This window comes from Oncorhynchus keta, chromosome 15, assembly GCF_023373465.1.
Source record: "Oncorhynchus keta strain PuntledgeMale-10-30-2019 chromosome 15, Oket_V2, whole genome shotgun sequence".
Classification (NCBI taxonomy): domain Eukaryota; kingdom Metazoa; phylum Chordata; class Actinopteri; order Salmoniformes; family Salmonidae; genus Oncorhynchus; species Oncorhynchus keta.
In genome coordinates this window covers 17,434,352-17,446,772 of record NC_068435.1, presented here as the reverse complement: position 1 = coordinate 17,446,772, position 12,421 = coordinate 17,434,352, and positions in this window count along the sequence as shown.

Sequence of the window (12,421 nt, the reverse complement as noted above, 5' to 3'; positions counted from 1 at the left end):
AAACGGTCACGTGGAATCTGGCTGCCGTTATGACTCGTGACTGCCGGTGTGGCGGTAATACGGTCAATGTAACAGCCCTAATTCACACCATCAGGTCCTAGTCCGTGAGAACTCTGATGTGATGTCACCTTGGTGGACACTCCTCCCAGTGCAGAACTCATGTGTGGGTTCAGGTCTGGTCACGGTGTCGCAGTAAGTCTCGTCCACCTCGAGCCATCATAGTGAACACACCGATACTGATACCTGCAGAGCATAGACTACCATGACCAATATAATACTAAACAATCAGGCTTACACTAAATATCCCACTGAACATGTATCCTTTATGGTTCTTTTGTTCATGAGACTAAACTATCTTTAGTGGGAGGTATGATCAATGTGTAGAGAAGAGACAATAACTGATTTGCCAGTACTGGTATGTGTGTTTGTTAATGTTGGTGTAATGTATGTGAATGTGTTTGAGAGTATATGTAAAGTGTGTGTATGTGTACATTGTATGTGTGGTGTGACTGGTAGCTGCTCCTGTGGTACATGTTGAACTGCAGGGTGCATACACAGATACCTTCCATCTGTACAAGTCAGCAAGGCTGATGTCATGGTCTAGCAATCGCACCTCAAATCCATTGCTGCTGGAACGCACGGGAGAGAGGAGAAAGAATGATAAAACCAGAGGATAGGAAAAAGAGATGAGACGCACACAGAGGGAGAAAGGTGATTGAATGTCTGAATTAAACTAAATTGAAGCCAACAAATTAGGTCATTAATATAAAGGTGCAAAGAGCCTTCAAACAAAAGCACATCTACAGTTGAAGTCAGAAGTTTACATACACTTAGGTTGGAGTCATTAAAACTCGTTTTTCAACCACTCCACAATTTTTTTGTCAGCAAACTATAGTTTTGGCAAGTCGTTTAGGACATCTACTTTGTGCATGACAAGTAATTTTTCCAACAATTATTTACAGACAGATTATTTCATTTATAATTCACTGTATCACAATTCCAGTGGGTCAAAGTTTACATACACTAAATTGACTGTGCCTTTAAACAGCTTGGAAAATTCCAGAAAATTATGTCATGCCTTTTAGAAGCTTCTGATAGGCTAATTGACATCATTTGAGTCAATTGGAGGTGTACCTGTGGATGTATTTCAAGGCCAACCTTCAAACTCACTGCCTCTTTGCTTGACATCATGGGAAAATCAAAAGAAATCAGCCAAGACATCAGAAAAAATGTTGTAGACCTCCACAAGTCTGGTTTATCCTTTGGAGCAATTTCCAAACACCTGAAGGTACCACGTTCATCTGTACAAACAATAGCACCTAAGTATAAACACCATGGGTGTCATGTTCTGACCTTAGTTCTTTTGTTATGTCTTTGTTTTAGTACGGTCAGGGTGTGAGTCGGGTGGGTTGTCTATGTTCATTTTTCTATGATTTGGTATTTCTGTGTTTGGCCTGGTATGGTTCTCAACCAGAGGCAGCTGTCAATCGTTGTCCCTTATTGAGAACCATACTTAAGCAGCCTGTTTTCAACCTTGAGTTGTGGGTGATTATTTTCTGTTGAGTGTTTATAGTCTGCACCAGACAGAACTGTTTCAGTTTCGTTCGTTCACTTTGTTTTTTTCAGTATTCAATTTCTTTATTAAAAATATGGACACTTACCACGCTGCGCATTGGTCCTCACCTTCCACCGTTGTTGGGACCACGCAGCCATCATACCGCTCAGGAAAGAGACTCGTTCTGTCTCCTAGAGATGAACGTACTTTGGTGTGAAAAGTGCAAATCATGTAAACTTCTGACCAACTGGGAATGTGATGAAAGAAATAAAAGCTGAAATAAATATTTGTCTCTACTATTCAATCTGATATTTGTTGGTAAAATTATGATTAAATGACTGAACAAATCATTTTAAATGTAACTGTAACTAAGTAAAACTTATACTCTGTGTTATTGTATCTGATTAACAATATGAGTTCATAAGAAGGGATTGTGTGACACAGACAAGGAGTAATTAAAGTTAATGAACACCATTCCAACTAGGAAGAAACGAATGGGTTGGGGACTGTGTAAGTAAACACACAAGGTCGTTAACCTAGCGTTGGAGCTACAGAAACTTAGCTCTGGGGTTTTTAGATAAGTGCATTCCTAGGTTTTCTGTTAATTAGAACAGTCAGCTCAGTGGTGATCGATAATGTTGAGGGGTCAAAAGTTACCTGGGAGTGTGTTAGTAAGTTAGAATGAACTTTTCACCTCACTTTGTCCCGGTCGAGAGGAGGGGATTCTGTTAAAGCAATGAAATGACATCATGATCTGTATATAAACTGTTGTTCGTGGTTAAGTGGCAGCGCGCTCCGAGAATAAATTATGTTACCTATTATTGAAAGACTGGTCTGCGTCTTTTTTATGTAAACAAGAATATTATAAATTCTCATAAAATAGATTAAGGGTTTTCAATTGATGAAAGCACATTGGCATAATTAAATTACAGTAACACATTTCACATTCTTAAGATAAAGTGGTGATCCTAACTGACCTAAGACAGGGAATCTTTATGCAGATTAAATGTCAGGAATTGTGTTTAAATGTATTTGGCTAAGGTGTATGTAAACTTCCAACTTCAACTGTATATGACAGCCATATAGATTTTAAGACAAACTCATTTTACATCACCACATCACCACTTTGAACACAAGAAGAGGTATGAAATCAATTATTTTGTTGAAATCACAAACATGGGTAGAACCCCAAAAGTCTGACAATTCTGTAACTCAACTAGGGTACTAGAGTGATGCATGTACAAACAAGAATGTGCAGGCCCCACTTTTCAGGTTTTAATGCACAAGGCTATCAAACCCGGAACCTCCCGGAAGTTCCAAATCACTACCTTTTTTGGAGGTGGTGGCGACCAGCAGTGGGGACGATTGTTGCCCAGCCATATCAAGGACGATTGTTGCCCAGCCATATCAAGGACGATTGTTGCCCAGCCATATCAAGGACGATTGTTGCCCAGCCATATCAAGGACGATTGTTGCCCAGCCATATCAAGGACGATTGTTTGCCCAGCCATATCAAGGACGATTGTTGCCCAGCCATATCAAGGACAATTGTTGCCCAGCCATATCAAGGACGATTGTTGCCCAGCCATATCAAGGACAATTGTTGCCCAGCCATATCAAGGACAATTGATAGTTACTTCCCACTCTGAACACACTGGTTAAATCAACGTCATTTCCACATAATTTCAATTAAATTACTTTGAACCAATGTGGAATAGATGTTGAATTGACGTCTGTGCCCAGTGGGTTTAGACAGAAGCAAAAGTAGGGAGGTTGGTTGGTCGGAGAGGATGAGTGGGCGTAAAGGCAACTGTCTAACAATCCAAAGGTTGTGCGTTCGAGTAGCATTTTAGCAAACCCTTCCCGTAAAACTTTTCTAAACTTAACCCAATTCACCTAACCTGCTATATAAATTCACGAAACCAATGTCGTTTTAGTTCTCGGATCCTCTTCACGTATCCTAACCTTCTTCGTTAGTTCATCTAACCACCAACGTAAATTCTCCCCATAATTAGGGGTTCAAGTAGCGAAGCTGTGTAAAACCCTTTTGTATTTGTTGCAATTCATTATTATTCCCCTGCCGATGATTTGGTGAAAAGAATATAAATTCCTGTGAGATGGTAAGGCTTAGGAGGTTGCAACCTTGCATGTTGGTAAAGCACCAAGGGCCACACCCTCTCATGCAATGCCATGCCAATGGCCACGTGATGGTGCTATTACACGTGATTGAAAATGCAAACTTTGAAAGGTCAGGCCCCTTACCCCGTGTGACCTAGTCATTAAATTCAGTACATATGACCCTCTCCCCACAAGGAACAAAGTTGCCTCAAGGATCCATAAGGTCCACCATGATGGATTTTCTGCTATTTAGAATTTTGTGAAAAACACATAAAACGCTATTCCTCTACCACCAAATAATCGGTCTGCACGAAACTTGATACATGGCATCAATGGACCAAGGTCTTTCAAAGTATGTTTTTACAGACTAGTATGTCGAAAAATATGTCCGATACTGGCCAATAAAGACTCAAGTGGATGTGACCTGGCACATAAATGCATATAATTCAGACAGAGACATTCGTATTGTAATAAAACTTGATTACCATGTTCCAAACACTGTCAAGACTCAACATATGGAAGCACATTCAGATCGACCATACGGTGGCACTGTTACAGGATTCATATCCCTTGATCTGTTTGACTCACAGTGGTTACATTTCACACACATGCTCGGGGATGTGATCCTAACTAACCTGTAGAGAACGGTTGATTTTGGCCGCATGTTGGCGCTGTTGGACAAGAAAAAACATTTATGCAGCTCATTGGCTTACAGGGGCTGTGTTGTTTTAGCTAGACTCTTGGAAAATGTTGAGTTTAAAGATGTGCATCCATAGATGCTATTGCCGCCTGTCCCTTTTAAAAGCCGAGCATCAGCACATAATTCACCAAATAAACGGCTGTTTCAAATAAACGATGGGTCTAAATGAATTGTTAATGAGTGAACTACAGTGAGTACCAAAATAAGATAGGGCAAAAGAAGATAGAGGAGAGCAACATCATTGCCATGGATGAGACAGCACTGTGGTTTGACATGGCCATGGTAAGGTGTTCAGAAGTAGCTCGTCCTAGGGCGATGTGTCCTAATGGTGGTGCTGTGGGACCATAGCTTGACCCCCGGCATGGCTGCTTACAGCTATATTTCTTCTTTGTTGTTAGGATATACCAAGCAACCTGGTCTCAAATAAAGATTATAGTACTATACGTACTCCAATATGTATTATAAATGATTTCATCTGTAGTGACGTGCTAGGACAGTTTTGTGTGCTTGTGTTCTGACGTTCTGTTGTTGTGTGGTTATCAGGGCACGTTTACCAGTTACTCAAGAGTTTTGCGGGGTACAGCATACCAGCCTCCCTGCTGTCTGCTAGGGCAGGGGGCTGGGCACCACAGGTTGTGTTATGTTTCCATGCTTGATTATTCTCTCTCTATCTTACGTCCTGGATCAGTGAGATAGCTTACATTTACATTTACATTTAAGTCATTTAGCAGACGCTCTTATCCAGAGCGACTTACAAATTGGAGCTATATAGCTATCAGAGTTAGTGATTTATGTATAACGATTTACTGGCGTAGGCTACGGACATACGTGTTCGAGTTGCATAAAAAACTGTTTGATTCGAGAAAGCGATCCACTATCTTGGATATTATTTTACTAATGATCTATCAAGGTCATTACAATATGACAATATACGTCCTCTAATTCGTATGATATTGCACGACCGCTATTCCATTCATAATGTAACCTAATGTAATGTAGCATGTGATACTAAAGGGAGAGTCACAGATTTACATACAGAATAATACAAATTCCCTGAGACCATGTTGCCAGTTGGACATTGGTCAGTTTCACTTCAAAGTCACTGGAGTTGAGCAGGTCTGGTGCTGGTCAGGTGGAGGCCATGTAGATGATTCAAGAGGCTTGAGTATATCAATAATAGAAATGAACCCTTGGAATTGGAAAACCATGTGTCACTAAACAGCTGTTTTGACGCATCTAGTAGGCTTGAAGTATGTCTGTAAAAAAAAGTTGGGGAAAAGGTTCAAATAAATATTTTTTTCCAGAAGCTGTTTTATAACGGTTCCCCTGACGGTGGTTAGATGTAGACTAGCCTAGACTGTTTTGTTAACGCATTAGAGCATCGTCCCATGTCAGACGTCTACAGACTGCCTTCCTTCATTTAGAACTAAAGTAGAACCCTGTACCGTATCCATGTCTCCCGCCCAGCCTCATTAGTTTTGGTCCAGTGGACTACGAAGTTCTCTAATAATATGCAGCCACTTCAACTGCTTAGGACATTTCCAGGCAGACATGTAGACTCCAGCTGGGGCTTTGATATTGAAGCATAAAAGGTCCAGAAACAGTATTTCGGCATAAAACGGAGTGGGGGGGGAGAAGGCGCAAAACCTACATTTGGCTAATACAGTCCCAAATAGATTGAAACTGTTGTGGGCAAGCATGGGTTAGTAGTCTAGAAACAGAGTATCCTCTTGCCATCTGAAGGCTTTAGTTGCAGACAAGTACCGGGATACATGCACATGTAGACATTTGAGTTGAGAACAAGGATGTTTGAAGCGCACGGCTTTCTGCACAAGACGGATTAAGATTATAAAATAACTTTTATGAATGAAAAGTACGCGATTTACCTTAAAGTTGCTGGTGGAAGCTCTCTCAAAGGTTCAGAATAGCAAGACAGCGCTGTGATTAAGAATAATACCGAATCTTGCGCTCCCCCCCAACCTAAACCACAGCTTGAAAGGGAGGGTTGCACTAAGAGGCCTATTGGTAAGAAAATCCTAGATGCTTTTTAATGGCTTTACAACCTGCAGGCCTGGAGGAAAAGGATGGTTGGTCAAGCCGGCTTTGATATACATTGTAGACTTGCAGAACCTTGTACTCTAAAACCTACGTCTGGCTCTTTCAATAGTGACTGCCTGCAGGGGTAGAGGAGTAGTTCTCCTCTCGTGTGTGTGCGCGTGCGTGCGTGCAATGCGCGTAATGCGCGTGTGGGAGTCAGTGAGTGAGTGAGCTTTTACAGGGTGTAAGAGAAGCAATTATTTATAGTATTAAAATGGGAAAAGACAAGACCTATGGTGTTATGATGTAACAAGACCTATGGTATTATGATGTAACAGAAGGGGAGGTGGGGTAGTTTCACTAAAATCTCATGTCCTGCTTATTTACATTTACATTACATTTAAGTCATTTAGCAGACGCTCTTATCCAGAGCGACTTACAAATTGGTGCATTCACCTTATGACATCCAGTGGAACAGCCACTTTACAATAGTGCATCTAAATCTTTTAAGGGCGGGGGGGGGTGAGAAGGATTACTTTATCCTATCCTAGGTATTCCTTAAAGAGGTGGGGTTTCAGGTGTCTCCGGAAGGTGGTGATTGACTCCGCTGTCCTGGCGTCGTGAGGGAGTGTGTTCCACCATTGGGGAGCCAGAGCAGCGAACAGTTTTGACTGGGCTGAGCGGGAACTGTACTTCCTCAGTGGTAGGGAGGCGAGCAGGCCAGAGGTGGATGAACGCAGTGCCCTTGTTTGGGTGTAGGGCCTGATCAGAGCCTGGAGGTACTGAGGTGCCGTTCCCCTCACAGCTCCGTAGGCAAGCACCATGGTCTTGTAGCGGATGCGAGCTTCAACTGGAAGCCAGTGGAGAGAGCGGAGGAGCGGGGTGACGTGAGAGAACTTGGGAAGGTTGAACACCAGACGGGCTGCGGCGTTCTGGATGAGTTGTAGGGGTTTAATGGCACAGGCAGGGAGCCCAGCCAACAGCGAGTTGCAGTAATCCAGACGGGAGATGACAAGTGCCTGGATTAGGACCTGCGCCGCTTCCTGTGTGAGGCAGGGTCGTACTCTGCGGATGTTGTAGAGCATGAACCTACAGGAACGGGCCACCGCCTTGATGTTAGTTGAGAACGACAGGGTGTTGTCCAGGATCACGCCAAGGTTCTTAGCGCTCTGGGAGGAGGACACAATGGAGTTGTCAACCGTGATGGCGAGATCATGGAACGGGCAGTCCTTCCCCGGGAGGAAGAGCAGCTCCATCTTGCCGAGGTTCAGCTTGAGGTGGTGATCCGTCATCCACACTGATATGTCTGCCAGACATGCAGAGATGCGATTCACCACCTGGTCATCAGAAGGAGGAAAGGAGAAGATTAATTGTGTGTCGTCTGCATAGCAATGATAGGAGAGACCATGTGAGGTTATGACAGAGCCAAGTGACTTGGTGTATAGCGAGAATAGGAGAGGGCCTAGAACAGAGCCCTGGGGGACACCAGTGGTGAGAGCACGTGGTGAGGAGACAGATTCTCGCCACGCCACCTGGTAGGAGCGACCTGTCAGGTAGGACGCAATCCAAGCGTGGGCCGCGCCGGAGATGCCCAACTCGGAGAGGGTGGAGAGGAGGATCTGATGGTTCACAGTATCGAAGGCAGCCGATAGGTCTAGAAGGATGAGAGCAGAGGAGAGAGAGTTAGCTTTAGCGGTGCGGAGCGCCTCCGTGATACAGAGAAGAGCAGTCTCAGTTGAATGACTAGTCTTGAAACCTGACTTATGCTTATGCATAACATTGACTGACTTTCCTTAAGAGCATATCCTCTTTGTCCTGGTCTTCAAGAAAGGAATATCTCACAAATCCTTTAAACACAGACACAATGGTCCTGGCTGTGAGTGAACAATGCATAGGCTTTACTGTACAAAACCAACATTTCTAATATGGGCCCCAATCTATCAAAAGTGGTTAGAGTTCCACAGCTAAGGCAAAAATATCCAGCCAGGTTATTCAAGATTGATGTTGAAATTGGACGTCTATCCATGTCCTGACGACCTCAGGTAATGCCTTCCAAACCAGCCACTAGGGGCAACAGTGAGCAATATTGCTATCAAGTGGGCATGAGTTTTGCTAGGGCATTGTGGATGTGGATGTGGGTGGTGGTGGATCAGAAGGTTGTGTGTTCAATCCCAGTCGTAAACACTGGTTTTCATTGGAGAAATATGGAATGATACAGAGCAGGAGGAACTTCAAAATGTGACGTTTGGAGAACGTGGATGAACGTCTAATTCTGCAGTAAGACTGTGAAAGCTTGTTGAAATAACCTTCTTCCCATGCTGCTAGAAAGTAAGTTGGAATAACCTTCCTCCCATGCTGCTAGAAAGTAAGTTGGAATATCCTTCCTCCCACGCTGCTAGAAAGTATGTTGGAATAACCTTCCTCCCATGCTGCTAGAAAGTAAGTTGGAATATCCTTCCTCCCACGCTGCTAGAAAGTATGTTGGAATAACCTTCCTCCCACGCTGCTAGAAAGTAAGTTGGAATATCCTTCCTCCCACGCTGCTAGAAAGTAAGTTGGAATATCCTTCCTCCCACGCTGCTAGAAAGTAAGTTGGAATATCCTTCCTCCCACGCTGCTAGAAAGTAAGTTGGAATATCCTTCCTCCCACGCTGCTAGAAAGTAAGTTGGAATATCCTTCCTCCCACGCTGCTAGAAAGTAAGTTGGAATATCCTTCCTCCCACGCTGCTAGAAAGTAAGTTGAAATATCCTTCCTCCCACGCTGCTAGAAAGTAAGTTGGAATATCCTTCCTCCCACGCTGCTAGAAAGTAAGTTGGAATATCCTTCCTCGCTGCTAGAAAGTAAGTTGGAATATCCTTCCTCCCACGCTGCTAGAAAGTAAGTTGGAATATCCTTCCTCCCACGCTGCTAGAAAGTAAGTTGAAATATCCTTCCTCCCACGCTGCTAGAAAGTAAGTTGGAATATCCTTCCTCCCACGCTTAGGAATGGAATATCCTTCCTCCCACGCTGCTTCCTCCCATGCTGCGCTGCTAGAAAGTAAGTTGGAATATCCTTCCTCCCACGCTGCTAGAAAGTAAGTTGGAATATCCTTCCTCCCACGCTGCTAGAAAGTAAGTTGGAATATCCTTCCTCCCATGCTGCTAGAAAGTAAGTTGGAATATCCTTCCCACGCTGCTAGAAAGTAAGTTGGAATATCCTTCCTCCCATGCTGCTAGAAAGTAAGTTGGAATATCCTTCCTCCCACGCTGCAGAAAGTATGTTGGAATATCCTTCCTCCCATGCTGCTAGAAAGTAAGTTGGAATCCTTCCTCCCACGCTGCTAGAAAGTATGTTGGAATATCCTTCCTCCCACGCTGCTAGAAAGTAAGTTGGAATATCCTTCCTCCCACGCTGCTAGAAAGTAAGTTGGAATATCCTTCCTCCCACGCTGCTAGAAAGTAAGTTGGAATATCCCCACGCTGCTAGAAAGAAGAAAGTAAGTTGGAATATCCTTCCTCGCTGCACTGAATATCCTTCCTAGAAAGTAAGTTGGAATATCCTTCCTCCCACGCTGCTAGAAAGTTGGAATATCCTTCCTCCCACGCTTGAAAGTAAGTTATCCTTCCTCCCACGCTGCTAGAAAGTAAGTTGGAATATCCTTCCTCCCACGCTGCTAGAAAGTAAGTTGGAATATCCTTCCTCCCCTGCACGCTGCTACGCTGAAAGTAAGTTGGAATATCCTTCCTCCCACGCTGCTAGAAAGTAAGTTGGAATATCCTTCCTCCCATGCTGCTAGAAAGTAAGTTGGAATATCCTTCCTCCCACGCTGCTAGAAAGTAAGTTGAAATATCCTTCCTCGCTGCTAGAAAGTAAGTTGGAATATCCTTCCTCCCACGCTGCTAGAAAGTAAGTTGGAATATCCTTCCTCGCTGCTAGAAAGTAAGTTGGAATATCCTTCCTCCCACGCTGCTAGAAAGTAAGTTGGAATATCCTTCCTCCCACGCTGCTAGAAAGTAAGTTGGAATATCCTTCCTCCCACGCTGCTAGAAAGTAAGTTGGAATATCCTTCCTCCCACGCTGCTAGAAAGTAAGTTGAAATATCCTTCCTCGCTGCTAGAAAGTAAGTTGGAATATCCTTCCTCCCACGCTGCTAGAAAGTAAGTTGGAATATCCTTCCTCCCACGCTGCTAGAAAGTAAGTTGGAATATCCTTCCTCCCATGCTGCTAGAAAGTAAGTTGGAATATCCTTCCTCGCTGCTAGAAAGTAAGTTGGAATATCCTTCCTCCCACGCTGCTAGAAAGTAAGTTGGAATATCCTTCCTCGCTGCTAGAAAGTAAGTTGGAATAAATACGCCGGCGTAAAGTTGATTTTGTTTCATACCGGTCATACTGTTAACATTATTTTATTGATTTACACAAACCCAAGCTTGCATTCATTCTCTCAGTGCTGGAAGGATGTTGCTTTTGTCTTCCCCAGGAAACACGGTTACAGACTTTACAGACGCCAACAACTGTTCCACTTAAAGCCGAAAATCTATGAAACCTGTATATTCTATTAAATAGGCTTATGGAAGTCAAACCCAGCCCCAACAACTGGTAATAAAGCCTGTAGCTGTTTCACTTGGTTTTCTGGCCAAATGTCTCCATGTTTCCATCAATGTGTATAAGCTGTTCCATATGGAGCGATGTAAAAGGAGGGAGTAAAAGAAGACCAAAGCCCAGGGGGAGGTGTATGTTTTGTAGTAGTTATTGTTACTACAAAACATTTCCTGCTCCCCAACAGAAGATCTTACATAGAGGTCAATGAATGTAATATTTATGGACTTTGATGGGGTCTCTTTAATGAACAGATTGCAGGAGATTTCCCAGTTCGGTAACCTGCTGAATATATTTCCTGTGGTCGGTTGCACCAACCCATCTGAACTCCAACCAGACAATAGTATATCACCTTGGATAATGCAAGCTTGTTCTAGTGTTACTGTGAATATAAAGGTTGAACTGAAGAGGCATGTTCAGACGTTTCACCCAAAATAACTTTGCTTTCAGTGTCCCTCTTTTAGGAATTCACTATCTTTGTGGTTCACTGAACACATCATGTGGAATACTTAAAAAGGAATCTTTCACCTTCAAAGTTCTTTGGGGAGGAAAGGAAACTGTATCAAATGTAAAACAGTCCTAAACCAACCAAGTGTTTGACCATGCTAACCATAACATGAATTATTTATTACTTCTAAAAAGAAAAGAAGTAAATCAGTGAGACCTTATACCCAACAAACAACTCTGACCTCCTACGCTGACTAATAATACACAATTACATTTTCTACTTTTCTTCAACCCCAACGACAAAATAAAATATTATCACTGAGATTAGTAGCTGCCCTCCCTGACATGTTGTAATACTATTGCAGGTATTTTTTAAACAAAAAGGATCTGTGATGTCACTCACACATTGTACCCAATAGGACCTCTAGCGGCTGTGGCATAGTTGTAGGTTTCTGTCAAAGCAACAACTTCAACCTCCCGAGCTGCCACATATTGCTACTGCTGAAGGGCTCTGTACCTACACAATAGACTGTTGTCCTAACAGCTTTGAATGAGGGATGCCAAGCTAAACGGATCTGCACCTCTCACCCTCTCACCCTCACCTATTTAGTCATCCACCAATTGTGCAAATTCTCCCACTTAAAAAGATGAGAGAGGCCTGTAATTTTCATCATAGGTACACTTCAATTATGACAGATAAAATGAGAAAAACAAATCCTGAAAATCACATTGTAGGATTTTTAATGAATGTATTTGCAAATTATGGTGGAAAATAAGTATTTGGTCAATAACAAAAGTTTATCTCAATACTTTGTTATATACCCTTTGTTGGCAATGACAGAGGTCAAACGTTTTCTGTAAGTCTTCACAAGGTTTTCACACACTGTTGCTGGTATTTTGGCCCATTCCTCCATGCAGATCTCCTCTAGAGCAGTGATGTTTTGGGACTGTTGCTAGGCAACACAGACTTTCAACTTCATCCAAAG